Source organism: Phasianus colchicus, chromosome 12, assembly GCF_987193195.1.
Source record: "Phasianus colchicus chromosome 12, bPhaCol1.hap1.1, whole genome shotgun sequence".
Lineage (NCBI taxonomy): Eukaryota > Metazoa > Chordata > Aves > Galliformes > Phasianidae > Phasianus > Phasianus colchicus.
This window is the reverse complement of record NC_143447.1, coordinates 10071982-10097403: the sequence shown is the minus strand read 5'-3', so window position 1 is coordinate 10097403 and position 25422 is coordinate 10071982. Positions and strand designations below refer to the sequence as shown.

Below are 25422 nucleotides of genomic sequence, written 5' to 3'. Positions count from 1 at the left end.
AGCATGACAGTCTGAATAACAGTAGAACAAAAGCAGAAATGCTGCAGCAGTGTTTTTTCCTCCACTGCACCTAAGAAAGCAGCAGGATGATATACATTTCTTTGCTTTAATTTACTCTAACTTGCTAAACATTTTCAGCATGGTACACCTGAAAGATCATCAATCACAGAAGTTCCATAAGCAAAAGACTCACTACATAATAAATGCTTTCTTTTCTGATCTATAAGTATAGTGCTCCCAGTTTGCTTTTTATTTTATTTTCTTTTTAAAAAGGGACCCACAAACATCCTCTGGTATTCTGAATACAGCACATCTTCCTTCCCTGTAATAAAGGGTAGCATATTTTCATTTTGATCGCCTGGAGTGAGAATGGAAATGTCTAAGGAATTAATGGGTTTATTCAGTCAGTCATAAATTTGGACCTTTTCAAAGGCTTGTTCTGGTTGCACAGTCATGCTTTAAAATTATCTTTCATTATTAATATAGCTCCTATTAGTAGCTCTGCTTAGCAAAATATTCCTTTTTATTTGCAGCTAATGTGGAAAACTGGCAAATGTTTTGACAAGATGAACCAAGTCATTTTCTCTCTTGAATGAAACTGTTTGCTCCTGTAGTAGTAGCCCAAAGACTGTGCCCATGATGACTGGCAGTGGGAGGACAACTGACAGATACGAGAGATTTAAAAAATAGAACCATCTGAATGGAAAAATCCCTAAGATATGATCTTTTAAGCTTTGCAGCTGTATTTTAACTTTAATTTCAATCCATAAATCAAACATGTGAGTAACACAAGTCCTTTAGACTGCACTCAATGCAATACATTAACAGGATTAAAAGCAGATTAAAAAAAAAATCTTTAGGAAACATAGAACAATTGGTAAAAACACCAGGACTGAATCTCCTTCAGCTCCAAGGTCAGTAGTATTAAGTATTCACTAGGCTTAAGGTTGCACTTCTTCCCTGGAGACTATTTTCCCACCTTGCTGGCACCATAGAGAATGAGTGTGAAAGATGACCCAGCTGAAGTCAGTTTGGCCACTCTCCTTAACAAAGGTAAGCCTCTGTTTTGATTTTTATAGCAGGTTAGAACAAACTAGCATACAACTGATGCAGCAAATACAGTCACTCATGGCACGTGAAATGTTTTGTCAGTTAAGATCTACTGTTTCCTGAAATTCACATTTGCTGAAGATTTGCTTAGAATGGGATACATTTGGTCAGAGATTACTGACATTAGCAGGATGCTATGAAGTTACTATGAGAACCAAGAGGATAAGAGAGATGAAGACTTGCCAGGGCCTCTCTCCTTCCTTCTTAAGCAGATGAGCTCATGCCCTGAAACAGCAACATTATGCTTCTGCACATGTTTTTTGTTGTATTTTCACCTTCCTGGGTTTTCTGTGGTTTCATAGGGTATTTTTTTTTTTTTTTTTTTTAAGACACAGGCAAACTTTTCTGAGACCAAGAAATGATTTCTAACAGTCAGAGAGAGATATAATAGGGTTTGCAGGGAGAGATTCTGCTACCTTATTCTACAGGCACCAGAAGTCTGTAAGTGGATGAAGCTCCAAAATGATTTATCACCTGAAGGAAAGCTGTTGGTGGAGCATTACTGTGCGTGAGGCTGAAGAGAAAGCAGCAACGTGTACATGAAGTTCGTGCAGTATGAGCAGTTTTTCACTTGTCAAAAATCAATTTCTTGTGCCATTCTGCTCTCTGTTCATCTGGCTTTGTTAGCTCCTTTTAGAGTTAATACTAATCCTTGATACGACAGATCACAGAGGACGTGTCAGTGTGGTTGTACATCCTTACATCAACAAGGACTTTGGTGTGCTGCCTTCGGCCATTACCTACATGTTTACTGTAGTTTCCTCCTACAGAGGGCATGAAGTGCAAATGCTACACAGTGCTTTGCACAGATGACCCTGTGCCTAATAATACATCTGTAACCTTTTTGCATTCAGCTCCCTTCCTCACCTATTAATGTGTTTCCTTGCTAGCTTGCACTAAATGCAACCTCCAAGAAGAGGATCTAGAGCTGTTATATAATGCACACTTGATTCCAATGGAGAAAATGTTAAAAGGTGCCTATTGATTACATGAAAAGTGCATGAGTAGAGGTTTGGTATTTTAGTCTAGAGTCTAAATTCTTTTATCACTTCTTTAACAGATCAATAAGTATTAGGGAAGCCTGATAAAAAATTCAAGACTTGCACATGCAAAACCTATTCCTACATTTCTAAGTAGTCTGTGGCGTTACCTGCTGATCTTTGTATTTTCACCCACAGTTATTAGAGTATGGGTTACACTGGCCCTGCAGAACACAAGCACTTGGTAAGAGAAAGGTCAGTGCACTAGATTAGAGGAGGACAATACTTATTTCCCCTCCTCCAGCTATGGCTCCTTCCTCACCCATTAACACTCAATCTTGCTATATGGAAATAGTGGGAGTTTATTCAGTGCTTAAAGTAAGACTTTTGTCTTTTTCTCCACTGAACTGCAGACCACATACAAATATACACAAAACAGGACAGTTCTTGCAGATCTACTAGCAACACAGAAGATTCACACTCAATGGCTGAAAGTGCTTTTGTCCATCATCCACTTCAATATTGCAATGACAAACTCAAGAGAACCCCTTCAGCATGTTATTTACAACTATTATTCCCATTACTTTTATTTGTGTACATGCTTAAACGTATACTTAACATAAAGAAATACCTGAATATGAATGTCTATCAAACTACGAATATCCAACCATTAATAACATTGCATTTAAAGTAGGAATAGTACATGGTATCTTGCTCCTTAAAAATCAATCTCAAAAAGGACAGCATCACGCCATAAAAAGAATTGTTTCTTAAACTCTTATGACTCTTGACAAAGGTACCGAGTTTTTCATTTTGTTGATGTATGTTGACCCTTTTTCCTCTTACACTTCCTCTTTTTTAAATGCTTCAGAAATTCCCACCACTCAAGCACTTAACAATATGTGAAATTCTTCATAAACTCCCTTAGTATTGGTAATATCATCAGCTGTGAGGTAAGTGAATTACAGGCTGGCTACAGAAAAGCAAGTAAATAGCACTGCAAGCTAAGGTTAATTACATTCACTAAGTTTCAGCCCCTTATGTTTTTTCCTCCCTGAAAAAAATATCCAATTTTGAAAGTGCACAACAATTCAATAGCCTTCAACTAAGTTTAAAGAATTAATTTGACATGTGTTGGTATATAAGCTACAGTATTATTTTTGTAATTATTTTGAACTCATTTCACAAATAAGAGATACAAAAGAGCTCTTTTGTTTTACTGAAAGGTGGATTTCAAGGTTGACATACGATTGATGTGACTGCTTACCCTTTCAAAGAGTTCCAGCACCATGGATTTGGTTGCCTTGAGTAACTTCTCAGAGTCTGTAACAAAGTTCTGACACTTACCTGGTTTCTATCATCAGGAAAGAGGTGTGTTTTAAGTTCTACAAGCATTCATCATTTTACTTCTGCAGCTTTGAGAAGATTTGAAAGATCTAAACTATAGCAAAGGAGCAGGGCTAATAAATACTACATTCTTGTTCTGGAAAGAATAAAGGAAAAAACCTCAAAGACGCACTGCTGAATTGAGTCAGTAGAGGAAAGCACAAGTGATCATCAGAGCCAGTATCTAACCAGGTTTCTTGGTTTCCTACCCAAGCCCTCAGTAAGCGTGCCTCTATGTCCTTCCCTTGCCACATAGGTCCAGATCCTGCTTACCAAGGCAAGAAAAGCTAAAGGCAGGGTGACATAATGAATTGCTCTTCTCTAAAGACAACATGATAAAAACTGTAACACTAATTGACTCAAAAGTCCTGAACTCCAGAAAGTAAAACAAGGACTGCTCTTGGAGTGCAGCTGAACAACACAAGTGAGCTCTAACCTCATGCCTGACCCATGCAGTGAGCCATTTCAGAGCTCCAGATTGGTTTTTTTTGGTTTGTTTTGTTTTTGTATGTTTTCCAGACATTTGAACACGGGGAGCATCTCACAATGGGTTTAAGAACAGGAGATAAGGGAAGGCAGACTAGCAGAATTCCTCCAGTGACTGTTTTACCTGCAGGCACTAGGCTGCGTATGAGTGGACCTGCCAGTGACACCTCCAGGGATCAGTAACTGGCTCCTTCCTCCTGTACTGGAGGTTAACAGGTCTTGGCTTAAACCAGAAGTCGGAGGGAGCAACGAAAACCTGACAGGCAGCACAGCTTGCTACAGTTGGCTTCAAAAATATTTTTTTAAAGCAGGCTCAGTGCTTTTGCTAGAACCATCTCCTGGGTAGGCTTGCTCACACATATGGCTTATGTGGCTTAAACCTAGATTGCAAATGTGAAGGGAAAAAGCTGTGGGCATGTTACAAAGAGGTTACAAATCTTTGCTCAATACAGAAACAGCCAAATAAGAAGAAAAAGGAAGACAAAGTATTACTATAAACAAACATTGAAAATACAATAATGCAATTACACAAGTCAGCACTAGAAAACACGGAGGAAGTCCAGAGATGGGCAATAAAAATGATTAGAGATACAGAAGAAGGATCTGAAGACGAGAAATATTTGGATTCCATAAGAGATGAATACAGAAGACTGGATGTAATAGAGCTATGTAGAATAGTAAATTGTACAGTGACTATGTCAGATCATTCTATCTTCTCGCAGAGCAAGTAGGTCCGATTGGAAGGCAAAAATGCACAACTGAGGAAAGGCATTTTTGCACAGTTTGTGACTAACTTGGGCTGTTTGCTACAAGAGAAACTTCGAGCCAAGATCTTCATCTGATTTTGAGAGAATTAGATATTCAAATAAACCAACAGCAATACAGTATCTGCTGTCTACTTGATTTAAATAAACTTAAAGGAAGATAAGTAAATTTCTACACTTAGGTCAGCTGCTTACTGACAAAGGTAAGAAAGGCATTTTTAGTCTAATTATTTTGGATTAACCATTTTTTATGAGATACTGTAAATTTTTAAGATGTCTCTGCCATTAAATTTGACGTAAAAATTTGGTCTTGCATTACTCACTTATGAGTGGGATGGTTTTGCAGGCTATTTTATTTTCCTATCTCTCCCCTTCAGTACTTGCTGTGAGATGCCAACACCCGGGAGTACAAATGTAGAACTAGAAATAACTTCTGGATCTGTGGGATTACAGACAGCTCACCACAGTCATCATCAAGGCTATTCCACAAGGGGATCCTTTCCCTTTGTCTACCACAAAAACACTCTACAGGCAACTCAATCACAGAATAAAAACAGATTTTAGTGCTAGAAACAAAGTGTCAGAAATAACACTGTGTGGAAAAAATCAAAAGGTATTATCTGTATTTCATCTTTATGTGCAGAGAATAAATTAGAAGAAATATTCCAGATAGTGTTGGGCAACACACCATACCCAACAGTAAACATGACAAAGAGCTCCCATTTGTCCCAGTCATTCTAACAGAAATGAATCCCTTCCCAAGTCGGTACCTAGGAAGGTATTACTCCACAAAAAATAAATTTTACAGACACCACTTCTGGTCTTACAGTATTTTGTGTCATTGTTCTCCAGTTCATCAACGCACATAGAGGTACCAAAACATGGTGGGAATCAATGCAGGCTTTTCCTTTTTTTTTATTTTTTTATTTTTATTTTCTTTTCAGAGTAAGATTAAGCTAAGAAACAACAACACGCATCATCTTTGCACAGAGTCATCATGACGAATGCTTACAAAGCTTATTCCCATCTGCCCACATACCAGAGCAAGATTAAACTTTGCCCAGGAAAGAAGAAAAACAATGAACCTGTGTAGATTTTCTTTATGACAAAATATAATTATGAAATCATTATAATCGAAGGAGAGATGTAATTCACTAATATTTCTTTAGAGGTAACATCTTGTGCGCCCTGAAAAAACAACAAAATCTACTTTCCTACTAAAATTTTAATAAACCCCAGGGTTTTCTGTGAAATATTTAAGAATAGCTGGTAGGAAAACAATTGAAAAAGAACAGATGTTAAAATCTATGAATATATACATTCCCATCTTTTAAAATAAAAATGTCTTCTACTAGCTGTGATTGCATATCAGACAAAAGAAGAAACAAGTCTGCTCCGTTGTTTGTTCCTCACCTACTTTGTAATAATGCACTGTTTAACTTGATGTTCCCTGCTGGAAATTGTCCAATTCTACTGTTATTTGTTTTCCATCTTTCTGAAGAAAAATAAAGTCAAAAAACACAACAAAAACTCAGCTTTTACTGTGTTACAGTTTCCACTACTCCATCTGATTTTAAAACAAATTATTGCTGGTTTTGTCAGGATGAATTATGGATACCATATAAAGAAAATTTACTTGGATAATGACTATAGCTCTGTTTGTATTTGGAGGGTTTTGATAGTTCTGGGAGCTACAACCATGCTGTACAGTTGGCTTGACACAAATGAATCAAACACCTTCAGAATGCAGTACATAAATGCACTTCCTTGTGATCTGCCAGTGAGGTCCAACTTCTGTCAAAATCCCCTGGAAATTGAGGAACAACTCCTTGATGATTTTTATTTATTTAAATTACCATTTCAAAACAGCAATGAAACACCCCAGCTAATAAAATGTAGTATGGTAATAAAAGATTACTGTAACATTCACGTAGTTAAAATAACACACCCTTCGGCCTCATTCTCAGCAGCACCTCTGACACCAGGAGTATATTTCAAAGGGATTAATGCCTGTTGTGCCTTATTGTTTAACTACACATTGACTGCAGAGAATGTGAATTTATAATATAATGCTGGAAGACTCAATTTCTTTTTGATCATAGAGCTCAATAGGTAACTACCACTTCCAGAACACCATTATTTAGAGTTTATTGAATCTAAATACCTACATCAACCTGGTTACTGAATGCCTCAAAATGAGAAATGCTGCCATTATTTCTAAACTAACAGTACGTCCAGGGCACAATCTTTGAAGTGATAAATAAGTTAAAAAAAATAATGACAAACTTATCATAAGAGAGAACATGACTTTTAGTTCTCCCAATCCCCACACGTTTTCCTGCGATAAAAGCTGAAGGATAACAGCATCATATGGGGGGTGCGCATGAAGGCACTCTCACAGCAAAGCAAGATCACCTTTAGATTTACAAACCACAATGATCTACACCACTGTACAACCCTGTAAAAACAGGGTTTCCACCTCACTAGTTAAACAATTGCAAATTCGTGTAGAGGTTGTGCTACAAGCAGTTTTTCAATTAACTCATACAAAAGAAATTTAGCTTAAATCTTGTATCACCAACTTCCACCACCACAGTACTTCATGTAACTTCTTTAACATATACAAGCGCACCTGTACACTTGTTTAAATCATCTTTATCTTTTTTAATTCATTACAACGGAGCAATCAGGAGTAACACAGATACCTACACAGACATCTAGTGCAGTTTCAGATGTCTGAAAGCATCCCACCACAGCTTTCAAGTGCTTCTACAAAAGGCATTAAATCATGTGTCACACTTGCTAGACCTGACAGATATCTCAGGTATACAAAGCATCCAAAATGGCATTACATGTCTATGGTTAGCTTCGACTCTTTCCCTTGGTGCCCAAAGAAAGCGCAAATGAAGAGTAGAATTGGTGTCCCGGAGTCTGTCGTTTATCTCAAACACTCACACTCCAGAAGCAATACAAGTGTGAAATCTTTACATTGTCTCACTAATGTATGTTTCCACTCTATTCTGAGCAGATCGATCTGCGGCACAGCGTACAGGATGCTGCGTATTACTACAAGGAAAACCTTTTGCAACAAGGAAAGCTGGTACAGATTTTTGTGTGGGTAAATAGCATTTCAGTTCCAAAATCAAACGGGATTAGCAAGAGACAGAAGGATGAATTGCCGCCCTTCATCCACAATTCAAGTGGAAGCTGTCTGTTGCTCATTCTGCTTGCAATTTATTTGTGGCACAGCATGGGGGAAAAAAAATCCCCTACGCTTATTAAATATTGGCGCACTGTGCAATATAACTCCAGCTTGACACCTCTGTCTGGACAATCCAGGAAGAAGAATCAAAACCAAGGTCACTACAAACTCTCAAAATTCACTGTCATTTCCATCTCAGCCAGGCAAGCTATAGCGACTAGCTATTTACTACAATACTGTGAGCCAATCTTGTATTCAGACTTCAAGCATAAAGAATCACACAATATCCTGAGTGTGAAGGGGCCCACAAAGGCATAAAGTCTACCTCCTGGTGCTGAGGCCTCCCCTCAGCCTCCTCTTCTCTGGACTGAACAAACCAAGTGACCTCAGCAGCTCCTCTCACACACTGCCAGCCAGATCCTTCTCCACCTTCTCCACCGTTCTTTGGCAGAAAGAACAAAGCCAACAACAGACAAAATCAACACAACACATAACAAAAAGACTTCAAACAACAACAAGATGTAAGCTTCTATTTAATCATAACCCCCACCTTTATTTCATAGACTTAAACAGTGCCTCATTCACATATTCATTTCTGCAGACATATACTGTAACAGTTTGCCATAAACATTTTTAATAATACTTTTAGACAAAATTAATTGTGCTTTTATACAAGTCAATGAAAACATCCAAAGAAAATCTACAGAAAGGGAAATCTGTTGACAACAATGACAACAGAAATGACTGCTTACCTCAGACACTTTCTTGGTTACAGGACTTTTCCTGAAGACAGCATAAGAACTTGCACTCCAAATTGTTTATGAACAATTGGCATCAGTCCACAAATTACAGAATCATACAATGGCCAGGATTGGAAGGGACCTCAAGGATCATCAATCTCCAACTCCCCTGACACATGCAGGGCCACCAATCTCCACATTTAATACTAAACCAGGCTGCCCAGGACTCCAGTCTGACCTCAAACACCTCCAGGGATGGGGCATCCACAGCCTCTCTGGGCAGCCTGTTCCAGCACCTCACCACTCTCTCTGTAAAGAACTTCCCCCTGATGTCCAACCTAAATCTCCCCTCCCTCAACTTAAAACCATTTCCCCTTGTCCTGCAGTTATCTACCCTTTCAAAGAGTTGATTCCCCTCCTGCTTGTAGGCTCCCTTTAGGTACTGAAATGCTGCAATGAGGTCACCCCGCAGCCTTCTTTTCTCCAGGCTGAACAAGCCCAGCTCCCTCAGCCTGTCCTCATAGGGGAGATGCTCCAGTCCCCTGATCATCTTCGTGGCCCTCCTCTGGACCCACTCCAACAGCTCCCTGTCTTTTTTGTACTGGGGGCTCCAGGCCTGAACACAGTGCTGCATACGGGACCTCACAAGAACATTATGGAGGGGACAATTACCTCCCTGTCCCTGCTGGCCACCCCCTCTTCTGATGGGAAATTCTGGCAAACATGAATTAGCTTTGTGATGAAACAATGAAAAAATAATAAATTCAACCCCTGAATCTCCACAGGTAGTTGTACAGCTCCATTTTCCTTTCTGGTTTTACCGTTATTTTTGGGTATAAAAATGTTTTGCATAATACCAATATCCATCTAATAGCTTGGCCTATATATTTACTACTACAAACACCAGTAAACACACCATTTATTAAAAAACAACAAAACAAAACCAAAAACATATGTAGACATTGAATAACTTGAGAAAAATGGAATATTTCTGCTATGGAGGAACAAGTAGCAAGCTACTGGGGAAGTTCAAGTTATTTTGAACCCACTTTTTTGCATATAATCAATCAATATACAGATGTGGTAATTAAGAAATAAACAAGAAAGTTAGGCTAAACAGGTTATCACATTAAAGAAGAATGGATGGGAAGCTTACCCTCGTCTTAGGCTCGCTGAGAGGACTCCAAGAGGAATGATCTCCAGAAGAGATCCTTCCTCCCTGGCAGTCAGCTCTTAAATGGGGTCTAGGAGAGGTGGAGCAAGGCTCCACCCCTTCTGGTAGCACAGGTGAATTGCCTTCACCTGTGCTCCCAGGGCTGACTCACTGCCCACCTCAGGTGGTCAAGCGGAAGTTCAGGCTGTGATTCAGCAGTTCCCATACAGTTGCCATGATACATCACTCTCCTTTTTTATAAGGCAGACAAGAAAAATCAAGCAGGTTAAGAGAATATCCAGAGAAAACAAAAACCATTCTGACTCTGGTTACTCAGAACTTAGAACTTCAAAACACCTCTAAGCAATTTCCTTAATTGTCTACGTAATCACATGTTCAGCTGTTGAAGTTGGAAGGAAAAGTGCCTTTTCCCTTCAGACCACCTGCTTGAACTTAACTAAGCTGATTATTGTTATTGTGTTTATATTGCAGCAGCACCTAAGATGAAAGATGCATATAATCCTTTAAGGCCGGTAATCTGTTTAATAGCCATTTCACAGCTTATTTGAAACAAGCTGATGTTAAAGCAATAAATATGAAATCTCTTGAACACTCTTTGCATAAACAACAAAGAAGACTGACAGAGCTTTCAAACTAAATTAAGATTTTTCTTTGGACCTGTCCCTCTCTCCAGGAATGTACGTCCAAGATACGCACCATGACTTTTTTTGTGTGATATTTTTGGATCATAAAATCATACCATAATTGGAGAAAAATACAGAAGTCCCCCCAGTCCCAAGTTTATGAATGCAGTGCAACGTGTGCACAAATACGATTTCTGATCATGCTTCCAAGAAACACTATTACAAATGTTCCCTGTAGCTGTAGGTAACACTGATTTATGCAGCCTTGTAGACTTGGAAGGAAGATGGTCCAACAACTTTCTGCTGCTCATTTTAGCTGTAAACAACTCCTTCATTCACATTAACACAGACAAAAAGTATAAGACACTAAATAAAGCCACAATTCCTTTTATTACTGTGCATTATATCAATATTCAAGCTCAGTTTTCTCTACCTTCTCCTTTCCCACCAAAGTGTTGGAAATCTTCAGCAAAATGGCTATCCAATACCCAATTCCACTTTACATCTTTCACATTTCCAACAAATGTTAGGGGTTGGGGGAAAGAAAAGGAAAACAAAACAAACAAAAACGCTCAAGAAACACATCCACATACCTGTTTTCTAAACAGAAAATGGAGATTTCAGGACTGGTTTGTTGCTCATTTGTTTTTTGAAAGAAGTGATGTTTTCAACTGAAAAGCAGTTTAGATGGACTTTCAGCCTAGCAGTCCTGCTGCAGTCATGACACCAAGATTATAATTTTCAATTTGATGGAAATTCTGATTTAAAGTGTGCCTACTTTTCAACAGTGCCAATACGAACCCATGGCCTGAGGTAGATCCCACAGCAATGGGACTGAGCCCAGCAATTCAAAGGCTGTTCAAGGGACTCACAGCCGAGAACCAGGACTCAGAACATCTGATGCTTCTGGCATGGGTATGCAATAGCAATTAGAGAGAACTGCTAACAGTAGCTGATCATTTAAAGTTCATAGCTCAACAGCACCAGTTTAAGCATAAGAATAAAGGTAACCAACGTCAAAGGGGGAACGGAATTCATAAGCGACGAAGCCACCAACTTCCAGAACACATAATTTCATGAGTACTCCCACAAATGTTTTCACTTTTTTGCACATCCATCACCAGTGGAGGCTTATGATTCACTCACACTGCTCTGATAACATCCATGCACTGAAAGTACAATACAGCCAGACTCCAACAGCAAATTCACACCGTAAGCATGAATGGAGGTTAAAGCTTTAGATAAAAAGTAAAGGTACACCAGTTCCCTCCTGCCATCCATGCTTCCCCAGATCCATGAGAAAGATTGCCAACATGTTAAGCATTCCCATTCAGCTAAGTAGCTGCTTATGGTAGGAATAATTCATAGTAAAAAACCAGACATTTTGAAAATTTCCACGTAACAATTTAGGCTATATACTAGACAACATATCTACATATAAAACATGCTGCTTAGTAACTGGTATTGCCAGTATTGCAAATTTGTGTGCCTTACTGGAATTACCCAAGGTAAGAAACAGATGATTAGCTTTACTGTTACATTTTATGCTCTTTGTAAGGGTAATAAATTCAGGAAATATTGCACATATCTCCACTTAGACTCCAGATCTCACAACACTGATCTGGCTTAATAGAATTTTCATTGTAATTAACATATAACTTCAGTCTGATGTTTTTTCCCACATCGAGAAGACAACATTAAATAGGAAAACTAATGCACTACCAACCAAACAGCCGACAAAAGAAAATGAAGTGAGCCACTCTAGATTTTACACTCCCTCATTAGACTTTTTTTCCCCTTTTATTTCAGAGGATATAAAAATCTCAACAGCTATTTTATGCAACATAGGAAGCTGCTTTTAAAGACTGCATTTGCTGTTGCCTGGCCTAACCTTTCATCTTTCAGACCCACTCTTTGTATCACCAAAGCCCTAAGACTGACAATACTTAGGTTACCAACTCATCTGCCCTTCCTTGAGGCGTATGTTTTCAGCCAGGATGGATACAGTTAAGAGGAAGGCTTCGTCGTAAGGAAAAATAATGTGCATAATTCAACAGCTATGCGATTCTGCTCACATATAATTAACAAGTCTTCAGCTCATTAGGAGGCTGTATAAAATACACATAATACGCTGTGCAAAACTGATTGAGAATAAAAAGTATCTCATACATTAAAATAAATGATTTAAATTGTTTTGAAAAAACAGTATCAAAAGTGCTTAAGGCTATGATTCCCAAACCTACTCAGGGCTCCATCTCCTTCACACTGGCACTTTCACCCTGTTGGTTTTTGACAGATACTTTGTTGTGCTGACTCCGGTGCAGTACATTTGAACAGTGGCTGCTAGAATTCTGCTACAATACTGAAAGATGAATAGGATCAAAGGAGTACAAACAACTGCATCAGATAGCACCATGTAAGCACTAATTCCCCACAGAAGGACCTACATAATATCACATTACATGCACATTACTGTGTCAATACAGTAAGTGTATTTTTGAGAGATAATGCATTTAGCATACATTCCATCAACTCTATTTGTCTATATATTAATCAGTAGACTGTACCATATTAGTGCTTTCTTCAGACGTGATCCATACCGGCAGTGCATCACCATCCCTGATGACACCAGCACTTGTACCTAATGAAACCCTGAAACTCCTAGCATCTCTCAAGGGACGGAACAGTTACTCCTGAGCTGTAGTGACACCTCCTGGCAACAGACCGAGAAGATCTTTCCTCTAATCGGAGCTTTTCCTCCAGACAATCCTTGAGGGTTTAAGCCAAACCATGGTGCTTCCTCCAGCCTGGCTTCAAAGGCACAGTGCTCAGCATACCAAGTAGAAGTTTCTGATTTATAAGCACTACTGACATTTCTGAAATCGGGAGGCTAAGATACAGGAATATCATCCTCTAAGATCTCCAGATTTATTGTACCACACATTGGCCTTTCTTGAGCAGTTGGAAAAATAGCTGCAAAAGCTAATCAACTAGCAGCTTAATTCATACCATGAATCTTGAAAAGCATCTTCTTGCTTCTCTGTGAAACTGTGTTTGCTGAGAGTTCAGTTCTTTGCCCTCTGCAGATTCCTGGCAAACACTGTAAGCATTATTTTGGTAAGAATATAAACTAGCACAGAAAGAAAAAAAAGGTTTATGAGTGGCTGTAGCCCAAACGTAATACTACATAGGAAAAAAAACAACTGTTTTAATGTAGTTAACAAATCCAGGATAAGTTGAAAATTCTGCAAAAGGCAAACATAACAGTTGTTTACATGCATTCTAAACTACATTAGACAGCACAGCAGTAGAAGTGAAATAAATTACTCCTGAACTTTGCAACTCTGAGCAATGGCTTTACAGGCAGAGGGACACCCACCACATTCAGAAGCACTGCACACTCCAAAAACCTGCAAAACTGACTACTTACACACCTGAACTCAGGTGAAACTCTGACAGCAGGTTCAATTGCTAAAGTTTAGCTTGCTGAATAAAAACAGGCCCACGTTCAATGTTTTAAACAGTAACATTTTTTTTTTTTTTCCAACAGCACAAGCACTACCCAGCACTTTGAAGAACTTGATTGCTCTCATTATAACATTTCTCTTCCATCTTTTGTGCTGCCTCTGAACAGTACCATTTTCTTTATGCTTAAGAGAAGAAAGCTCAATTTTCTCCTGTTTTCTTTTGTGTCCTCCCCTCTCCACAACTCTTTACAGAAGTAATTATGACATTTTTAAGTACTTTGCATATGCAGCAAAGCAATCAAGAAAATTCATTTGACAAACTGGATTACAGACTGTCTGCCAGAAATTAAAGTGGTAACAGCTCCTCCAACAATTTCTCAATGAGTGTGCCTGTTAAACACTCACAGCACAGCACACTGAAATAATGCACTGGTTAGAAGAACTTTACATTTACTGTTCAAATAAAGGAAAAAAGCCTCATGAAAAGCTATCTTGCTCTTTTCACATACAAAATTAAGTTGTAAAACTTAAAAAAAAAAAAGTATATATAATAAAAAAAATTGAGAACTTAACAAGGTAAGTCCCCATTTGATGATTGGTTACAACCTTCAAAACTTGATGCTTCTAGAAAACGAGCTGACCTGTATATGCGATCACTTCTACAAGCTAAAAAAAAAAGTTAAAGAGCAGTGTTACATCTCAGACTGTACTTCTTGCTAAGATTTAACTCATTTTGTTTCCACTCCATCATATTCCCAAGCAAGGTACCATACATACTCATTTCTCAGTCTCTGCATCCATCCATCAACATAGAACTCTCTTCCAATTGTGAATAATGCACCATCTCAAGCTGAATTGCTTCTGAAATCTTTGATACCACCATCACTGCATATTTCCCCCCTCTCACCCACACACTTGTAGACCTATTAGTTGTATGCCCAGAGATGTCATTCTTTTGCAGTGCATAATCCCATCCTCCATGACATCCACAGGTAAGCTGTGCACAGGTGCATTCTGTGGGAATTCTTGAACTACTGCAAATGCAGGAGGCCTGGTGGCACAGCTCCCCATTTGCACTAATTCACATTAGTTTTCTTTCTTAATTAACCAGCAAAAAACATTCAGGAATACCTGTGATCAACCAAGGACAGGACAGAAGCTGTGCTCTTACCCAAAGTTGTCCAGCATTTCCTACTACAAGTTGTTGTGAAGTACAGCTTGGTAGAGCTTTGCAAAAGAAGTCATTATGCCAAATTCTTACATAACGGGAAAAAAATCATAGCCTTTCTCAAATAAGTGTTTCATCAACATCGCAGAGCTTACCAAGAGAAAATGAGAATGCTTTAATGTGGACAAAACATGTTTTCCTGAGGAAACCAGAGGCTTTCCTACTTTGGTGGAGAGACTTGGCATTTGATGGGAGTCGCAACATTTCTAACACGGCCTAATGAAGGAGGCAATTTTTTTCACAGGAAAGAGAGAAGCTTGACTACTTTATAAATATGTGAAATTCTCTGTAGAGATTTACAGTTTAACAGCTGTGTTCTCTGGAAATTCAGCATGTGTTCAACATATTTTATCTCACGGGCTCAGGGACATGGCAGTACTCTTCCCTCTGCATCCCCTCTCCCCTTTTTTTTTTTTTTTTTAATTTGTTGAATGCAGAATAGCTTTGTCTACCCAGGCAAAGAGCAGTTAGAACTTTTCTCCTCCTAAATTCAAGAAATCTGGAGAAAGAATGGGTTTTTGATGTGTTTTTTTATTTGTTCGGTTTTTTTTTATAATAGAGTAAGAGTTGACTTAACTACCAGAACACAATAGGAGTAAGGAGGCCATACAGCAAACAAGTGAAGCTGTGTGGGAAGTGAGTAATGAAACTCTGAGAGCACTGAACCTGTGTAGGAGGTGGGAAGTGGGACTGAGAGGCTGTTAGCAGAGATCAGTGACCAAGATGCCTTGGAATTAGAAACAAAACTGGCACGGTGAGGGATGGAAAAGTCTGGAATGAGAACCCAGGCTGTAAGCGTATGGGGCACTGGAAACATGCACGTGCTTTGTGGATAACGCACCCAGCAGCCAGGATGTGCACCTGAATGAATGGATTGGGATGTTCTTCCCGATCCAGAGTGAGCTCCAAGATTGCAGGGATAAAGGATAGAATACCAGTAGATCTTGCAAAGCGTGTGCCATATTCTTCACTAATACAGTTCAAACAGAATCACCTATTTTCCTTAACGCTTCATTATTTCTGGTGACTCAGACTCGGCTGGTGATCCAAGGGTTCAAATCTTGCTTGGAGATCAAGGAAGCAGACGGGAATCCCTTTATCTTTTCTAAATAGACTATAATACAAAATAACATAAAATCGATATTTAAAAATGATTAATAGTGTCATACATTCACAAATGGAGAGTGACAAGCCTGCTGATAGTTTCACTTGTTCTTGTCTAACCAAGCCTTATATTACAACTCACTGAATAAAATAAAATGAGTTTGCATACAATGTTTGCATTGATTGAGAGAGAAGATGAAAGGAAGGTTCAACCAATAAGTGCATGGTGGAAGTTACTGAAAAGAGAATACAATTCTAATCCTGTATCTACAACAGAATTGCAACAAATATCACTTCATCCAGACTTAGCAAATACGATCAATAATTGTGCCTTCTTCCATTTCTCCAGCATCCAAAACGATAACTCCAGTCTGTAGAGGCTACAGTGCCTGCACCCACTGCGAGGTGGGCACATGCAGGCATAGTGCCCATAGGGCACCACAGCACACACTGCTCCTATGTAGCATCAGGGGTACCACTATGCTGAAAAACTCACTGAGTAGCTGTGGAGTAAGAACACAGATTTGAATAGTAACACACCTGATTTAAGAGCAGGATCAGGAAATGGCAAAGAGGGAAGGGTGGCACACCAAACAGGATGGGAAGTTCACTGCAACATTTCTGGAGAAAAATTGTCGTTGTGCAATTGAGAGCTCCAACTAGAGACTGTGCAGTAAATTTAAGTTTAGTTTTAAAACATTTTGGACAATTCATGACTAACGGTCAGATCTTCAGACTTCTCATTTTGCAGCCTGCAGAAATAGTTCATCTTTCTTTCCTCTTCTTTTAATTTGAGTTATAATTTAGAAGATTTGTCTGGTTTTCTAGATGCCATTTACATTAGTTCACAATTAAATAAATCACGTCACAGTTTGAGATGCAGATTTTTCCCCAACAGAACATCACTTCCCATGTAATAAACAACTTGCTGTTTTCTGTCCTGCAAACGAGATGGGCATTAAGCACTTGGAAATCAATGATATCCAATTACTTCCAATCAAGCTTAGAACTCATTTTATGACATACAGCTCCAGCAGATGTACACTCTGCTGCAATTCCCACTGCAGTTCAGTCCCACTGCAGTTCAGCCAAGGAGAACCACCTGAGGATAATCAGCATAACAGCAGCATGGCAAGGAAGCATTATGAACCAACAGATAAACTGGCATGCATTCTCCAGCCCCTGGAAAATAAACACTGTCATTTCTGAAAGGGTCTCCAGCGTTTTGACTCCACTTAGGTTTGAGTTAATCTAAAAACGTAATGCCACAACAGGAATTACACCTTAAAATACAAGATTGAGGGAGGGCAATTAAAATTAATTTTAAACAGTTGCAACTAGCAGCAGAGTTCAGTAAGAAATCAGCAGTATGTATCCCCAGAGGGCAGGAGAGGAGGTCAGCCTGCTGGACTGCCTGCAGCCCCTGAGGACCCAGCCAGCTTGATCCGTACTGACCCAAGCCAGTCAGCTTTCTGGACCTCAGGTACGCTGACCTGCAGCACTGGTGGTGCAGGCAGGCAGCAGCATCCTTGTCACTGCCTGCCAACTGTGCCCATCACCTCTGCCACGTGCACAGGGAAAATAAAGATGGCAAAAACAAAACAGAACTTCATAGACTCACGGGTTTCAAAGAACTCAGTTTTTGGGAAGTGACAGCCCGCAGTGAGCATCCCAAGAACAGTTATAAGCCAAGGCATTCAGCAGCTGTATGTTGGTGGGAGCCTACAAATACTGCCCTTTCCACAGGCTCTTCTTGAGCCCATAGAGAATGAAATGGCATTAGAACAGTAGCTGTTATACGTGCCATATTGAAGTAAGAGCAAACTGGTGAAGTTAACATCCAGATAATAGCACAGACTGAGAGATATTTATTCCTTGCATCTCGACACGTTAAGATAAGCAATAGGTACAAAAGGTATCTGTTCAAATTAGCACATCGCTCTTTTTGACCTTTGAAAATTTGCTCTCCTCCTTCTCAGACACTTGGCAGGCCTGGCCTGCCTGGCACACTGTGTGCCCTTGGCTCCCCCAACCCCCTTCCACAGCTTCCCACACTTCTTAACAGCAAGTGCCCTAAACCTGAACATGCTAAGGTATTTAAGGATAAATTTACAAGGTGAAAGCAGACCGACAGGCAATTTGGAGCAAGCAGAGGATTCATCTCAGAACAATAGCTTTTTTTTTTGGCTATTTTTGCTTCTGCAGTTAAACCATAACCAGAATGCACACAAGTATCAGTATACAAATAACTCTCTATCTGGGGGTCCTGAGAAGTTTCGGCCATTGCTCGTAGCATAATGAATGTTTGTAATTCATTAGATTCTGTTTAAAAATGCAAAGCACGCCATGACATCAATGATGTTCTCTTTATCTTAACAAAAACGATCACACTTCATGTTCTCCTGACAGAACTATCATACTTAAAAATATGTATTTCTGTTCTACAGTACGATGCTTACAGTGGGATGCTCATATCTGAATTTAAATTAACCACATTAACATCATATTTGAAGCAAGACCACGCTCTGCTAATTATCCCAGAGAGCCTCAAGATCTTTGCAGTATATTTACTGCATTGATATCTTCTCCACAAACTTAGTGATCTTGTTTATATAATTTTGCAAATGACAAGATGTGTAGGATAACTATCTAAATGAACTAAAAATTGTGACACGGACAGATCCTTGAAGATTTGCAATTTGTAGCTGTCAGTCTTCCTACAGCTGCTAGATAACAAAACAACAGTTCTTTTCTTCATGCAGACGAGCAAATTCAATAAACATTGGTAAGGGTTCTTTTGAAAAAGACAGAAATCTCTGGTTCTGCACAGTCTATTAAACCTCTTTAAAACAACACACACATCCAAACTCCTTTCTCATGGAAAAAGATACATATCATAGGAATCCCGTGCATTAAGGCACCATTTGAATTCTTTAAGAACTAATCTTGCTGTTTGCTAAATATTTTGGCAAAGCAGAGAAATACACGACCAAAGAAGCGTGTGGGGGAGATGCCTTAAAAAGAGACTTGCAACTCACATCTTTTCATAACTGCAGAATACACAATGAGAATAGTAGGAACAATCAATGAGCACAGCCAAGCCTTCCTATTTCACCTTCTCCCTTAACCAAGACCTGCCCCAAATGGACCAAGTTATTTTAACGTTCGGATGACAACACAAACAGACAAAAGACCAATGCTGAGTGACTCCTATAAATTCAAAGTTGTGAAAGGAATAAGGGCACTGCCTGCATGATTATGGTTATTTTTTTCTCTATAAGATGAGGGCAGAGGCTGAACTGTAGCTACAAGCGCTGCTAATGATTGGGTTAGAGACCAACATCTATAGCGATAGCAAGGGAAGGAATTTAATCAATAGAAAATCAATGAGGAAAGGGCAACAAAACTGGGAAATAAAAACAAATTGCTACAGCAGCAAACAGAAAATAAACGACTATGCTGATGACAGACAACATAACATTTTATTCCCGCACAAAGCTTATGTTCCGTTTGATGAACACTTCAAGCTTTCCTCCTCACGGAAATCCCGAGCCGCTTCCCACGATCACACAGCGCACCACGGGTCCTCGCTTTGAACCCAAACTCCGAGTCAGAGCGAGGTGCGCGGAGCGCTCCTGCCGGGCCGAAGGCGAGCAAAGCAAAGCAGAAGCAGAGCAAAGCAAAGCGGGGCGCCGGGACCCCGGTGAACAACCGGCATCACTCGATACACGCGAGCAGTTCAGGGGCAGGAGTTGTAGCGGTTCTTACAACAGACATCTTTGGAATCACCGCTATCTGGCGCAGCCGAGAAACCCTCCTTTGTGCGAGCAGCGAACGAAGCGGCCGGGATACGGGCACGGACCCGAAACGCCAAAGGGCTCTCGGGGGTGTCCGCGTGGGCTGAGACCCCGAGCCGGCAGCGCTGCCGTACCGCGTGCTCACGGCTTCCCAGAGCAAAGGGGGTCCGCGCACGCCCCTTTAGACTCGGAGATAGCCGAGAAGTGCATCACACCGTTAAAAAAATATATACTAATAAAGCCCTCGCTCCATCGAGTAGAGGCAGCGGTCAGAATAGCGGCAAGTAGGAACACCTGAGAGGAACGAGCAGCCCCAGTAGCGCCGAGCTCCCGCAGCCCGGCTCCCCGCGCAGCAGCGGGCCGCCTCCCGCCGGGGCTCACCGCGGGGAGCCACCCCGAAGCCGCCCCGCTCCCCCCATCTCCCCCGGCTCCCCCTCGCCCCAGCCCCGGGCGCAGCGAACAATGGGCGGGAGGCAGACCCGCCCCGTGCGGCACCCGGCTCCGGCGGGCGGCCGGCAGAAGGAGGCACTTACTGGGCTGCGGCAGGGCCGGGCGGAGCGGGGCAGAGCGCGGCTCCGGGCGCGGCTGGCGGCGCGGCAAACTCCGCGGAACGGCTGGGCCCGCCCCGAGCGGCCGCTCCGCTCCGCGCCCCGCCCCGCACCTGCCCGCCCCCGCCCCGCGGCCCGGCCACGCCGCCCCGCACCTGCCCGGCCCCGGGCCGCGCCGCTCCCTCCCGAGCGCTCCGGCCGCGTCGCCGGCGCTCCCTCGCGCCCTCTCTCTCTCCGCGCCCTCCTCCCCTCGTTCTCCTTCCCCCGTCCTTTGTCTCCCGCGGCCCCGCCGCCGGGCAGACCCGTCCCCACGGCCGTCGCTCGGCCCGGCGGCCGGCCCGGCCCCTGCCGCCCGGGGATGCGTAAAGCGGTCGAGCGGCGGGGAAAGGTGTCGAGCGGAGATTTCCCCCCCCACCCCGAAAATAAATTGTTTTACTTCGGCGGCCCGGAGAACTTTCCCGGTACCTGCGCGCAGCCGCCGCTCCTTCCCGGCTCCTCGGAACGCTCGGCGCGCTCCGGCCGCGAGCTGCCGCGTGCAAAGAGCCGCGGGGGGCGGCGCGGGTGACGCCCGGGGGGTCCGAACGCACCTGCGAGCGGCCCGGCCTGACTGACTGCAGGGCGGGGCTCAACACCTTTCGCTTTTTTGTTTTGTTTTTGCTTTTGTTAGTATTTGTGCATCGTTGCAATGATGACAGTTCGGAACGCTCCGGTTCTCATCCAACGTCATTAGCGGTTGGCTTCCAATTTGAACCTTGAAATAAAAAATGTAAGCTCGCTTTTTGCAGCTTGCTTTATTTCTATTGTTTTGCTATTTCTGTTGTTCTTTATCCTGTCATGTTTTGGAGGCTGAAACACAATGTCCGGTCTGAATCTCTTTGTTTCCCTTTCACTGAAAAAACAAACAAGACTCCAACTAAACATGTGAGTTGGGTGCCCAAATCTGAGCTCAGAACCTATAGATTTATCCTGGAAATAAATGGAAACGAAAGCGTGCAGAAGAGGAAATATTTTGCAATTTATCTTCATCAGTCACAACAACCAAGGAGATAATCACATCTATCTTTGGGTACCGATGTCTCTACAACAGGGGAGTGGGATTGCAGATTGCTGGAGAGGGAAATGATCCTTGTGCAGGGATCCATATGACCCATTATTTGGCACTGGTTCCAGCAGAACCAGGTCTTTCTCAGGTTCTGCAATGAGAGCACAGCCTCACGCCCCCCCTGACATCCTCTCCCCTTCCCTCTCCTCAGTGCCTGCTGAAGGACAGCCTTCCCTCAGCCCCTCACGCTCTGTTTGGGAACTGTCTGCTAAAAATGTGTGCTCAGGCTCAGCCTGTCACTGTGTTCTCAGTTGCAGTGGGTGAACTGCTCCAGAACTGTGACTGTTCTACATTTTCTAGGTGACATCCTGCAAGTCCTCTAACCTCGTTTCTCCCTGCGCTGTCCTTGGCTCTGGGAACACAATCACTGCTTGCCACTGCCCTGTGAGCACACTGAATTTTCTTGTCGCTGCTACCAGGAACCAGCTCCACTGAGAAAGCCTGGCCTGCACAGCAGCTGCTCTGTGTGGGGGCTCCTGCACACCTATTAACTCTCCTTCCTGACCAGTTGCTTTGCTTTCTGTGCTCAGCACATTGGTGCAGGCTTCTTCCTCAGCCAGGCTGTGCTGGGTGGCCTGCTCCAGGCTGGGGAGAAGAGGCCAGGGCTGCCCTGTGCTGAGCATAGCCACTTCTGGCATGTTTTGGTGTGTTCCAATGGGCTTTGGCTGACTCTTTGCTGGCCCCCTCTGAGGCACAGGTGGGCCCGTTAGCAATGATGAAGGCAGCTCAGTGGAAATGTGTTGGAGAAAGGGCAGAACCAGCACAACTCTGAGGAGCGGGGAAAGGTGTGTGAGAAAGGGGCAGCAGTGAGGGGCTGTGACAGCTGTTGTGTGACTGCAGCCCTGAATCTGCGCTCGGGAGGAGGTTGGTGGAGGAGATGGCTGTGTAGGACTGAGCCCGGGCCTGGCAAAAGGGAATGGAGCAGGGAGGTGTTTCAGTTCTTGTCTTTGGTTCTCATCAACCAATTCTATTTTTCAAAGTCAACAAATTAAATTAGTTTTCCCCAAATCAATTCTGTTCTGCTCATGATGTTAATTGGGAAGTGGTCTCCCTTCCTTTTCAAGCTTTTTGATCTTGGTTCCTCCCCACCCTGCTGAGGAGGGCAGTGAGCACGGTGGGCTGGGAGCTGGCAGTGCTGGGGTCAGCCCTGAGCACGGCTGGAGACACTGGAGAGGAAACAGAGCCCCTCTCTGAGACGCACTGGCTCCAGCATGGGCTGCATTATGAACTTCCATGTATTGTGATGGAACAACACTTCCAGAAAGGGCTTGTTTTCTATCTGTTCTGCCATAGCCATCAGTCTCTTGGCTGCCATTCCTGCTGACTTTGCAGAAGGTTTTGAGGATTCTGAGAAGACCTCTTTGGTCTGGCAACAAGTCATTCTCATTTCAGTGCAGTGTACCATTGTGTGCCCATTGTCTGAACAGGGCATTTCAGCAGATTGTAGCACCTTAAGACTTCTGATTACGTTTTTTTGTCTGCATGTGCTAGAGCAAGGTCAGCTTGGGTATTTGTATTCCACAGTCCCTCTACAGAATTACACTGTGAGTCTGTGGGGTAGAAATCCCTTTTTACTGTCAATCACTATACTCGTTGCACTTCCCTTACTGTCCCATAAATGATCTGAATTGAACATTCATTACCAGAAAATAGAAAGCTCCCCCCCTCCTGCTTCTTCTTAACAATGTCTCTGTTTCAAGTTGTGAGCATGTGTCTGTCTCATAATATCAATGATTAAATTGCCTGGGATTTCTGCTTAGTTCCCTTTAAACAAAATCATAGATAAAAGCTGGGTGATTTATTTTTTCCATGCAGCAAATTCAACAAAAATGCAGTTTCGCTTATCTTCAAATAGTCCTGAATTATCTTTGCTGAATAGTTTTGGCTGAGTATGTTCAGGATGAGACTCACAAATGTCCTAGAGAGGTTTTCACCAGTCTTTTTTTTTTTTTTTTTTTTTTTTTTTTTTTCAGTACGTTAAAAGCTAGGGAAATTTTGAAACATGTAAACATGTATGAGATCCAGGTCTAGCCCTGTCCTCTACCCAAGTGATTCAAATTCACTTTGCTGATCAATGAAATTGTAGGTTATCTGGGGGTATCAGAAGAGGGAAGAGAATATTGTTTTCCCATCAATACTGTTTCCATGTGTACAAAGAACAATAAGTGGAGCAGGAATTAGATCAGATTCTTCTCTTTGCTATGTGAGAAACAGTAGATTAGAGCTTTCTGCTCATGCTTTTCCATCAGCATTTGTTTTGGCATGGAGTTCAATAAGGCTGCAGCAAGAGAAACTGGAGGAGCCCTGTTCTGAAGTCTTGTGGATGGTTCTCACCTAGGACAGGAACGTGGTTACGAATCACTGACAGGAAAATGATCTGAGCTCAGTGTGTTAACAGGCTGTGCAAGTGCCCAAGCAGCTGGGCTGTGGGGTAAAATGGGGCTCACAGTGCCTCCTGAACGTCACCATCCCTTTCTTTCAGTTTTCTTTCAGGTACCTACAAATGAAATATTGACCTGCCAATCTAATGGAATGTCTTGGTCAGTGTGGAATAATATTCTGGGCCTTCTGGTGACATGAAACCCTCCAAAAGAACGATATGTAAAACCAACACCAAAAATCTGTTTGTCAGCACATGAAACTCCCACCAGCTGTCAGTAAGGGGCGTTGCACGCTCCTTGAGATAAGCCTTGTCCCTCTACACCCCTGCAGTGCCTTGTATCAGCACTGCTAATATACAGTTGCAAGAACCAGCTACAAGCTATCTCTTGTTCCAATGAGCTGTTGGAATGGCAATGTAGAAGTGAGTTCTGCTATTAGTGACTTTTCCAGGTACCCTTTTCTTCTCAAATCATAGCAGCAGATACCTTGAAAGCTGCTTCCTGTGTACTCTCACCAATTGCTTTTTCACTGAACATGTAGAAGGTGTCTCACTCAGTTTAAACTATTTCCTGGAGGACATATATGACCACAGTTACTTGTTTTTGAAGTTACTTTCCACAAGATGAAGAAAACTGTCAAGTGATGGGAGTGCTGGTGTAGTTTAATTTGAAATTGTTATTCCTGAATGCTAGTAAAGCAGGCAAAAGCCTCTGAGCATGATCACAATTGAAACTATTCTTCAGTGTTAAGTGGTTCTGAGTTAATGACAGTCCCTGCTTACAAAGCCTTTGTCACCACTGTTTGGAGGCAGATCCACCGCGTTTGTTTCAGAAGATGCAGCAATGCCTCTTCTTTCAAGACATGCCATTTCCTTCTACAATTGCTTTGTTAGGGATGCTGGAAGAGTGGATGACCTCTGTAGTACTGGGATGCTGCTGTCCTCTCTCTTTCAGTGTGGAGTATTTTTGATGGTACTTGGTGAGCAAATTGCTCTTTTTCATCTTTCTCATGCAACACTGTTGCTCAACAAGGCCTTCCTGCCTGTCAGCTGTTACAGACTCCAAGAGATTACATTGCTTGTTTCACAGATTCCTTATTAACAACTTGTTTTTGCTTACTGAACTCAGAGTACATATGCGGTATATCACTGGCTTTCACCTACATTTCTCTAGTGTACTATTCGTAATGTTATCAATATTTCTGGGGCTCATATTGCAGCTGGTCCTATGATTCAGCTGTAATTGAATCGGCTGGTGATCTAATATCTCAATTGCAAATATAGCTGCCTTTTTATTTTTTTCTACAGCGCATGTATATCAAGAATTTGTG

At 41.9% G+C, this 25422-nt stretch overlaps 1 protein-coding gene across 15 annotated transcripts in view; it reads right to left on the bottom strand.

Moving 5' to 3' along the window:
- SEMA6D (semaphorin 6D) overlaps positions 1 to 25422 on the bottom strand; it is a 610984-nt gene that overhangs the window by 192291 nt on the left and 393271 nt on the right. The window contains exon 1 of one of the 15 annotated variants that reach the window (XM_090148888.1): positions 21075 to 21204. The exons of 13 other annotated variants lie outside the window; for them this stretch is intronic. The gene's annotated coding sequence lies outside the window, so the exon portion shown is untranslated. Of the gene's footprint in view, positions 1 to 20594; positions 20692 to 21074; positions 21205 to 25422 lie in introns of those variants that run through there. One more of the 15 variants, XM_090148885.1, reaches the window with a different exon arrangement.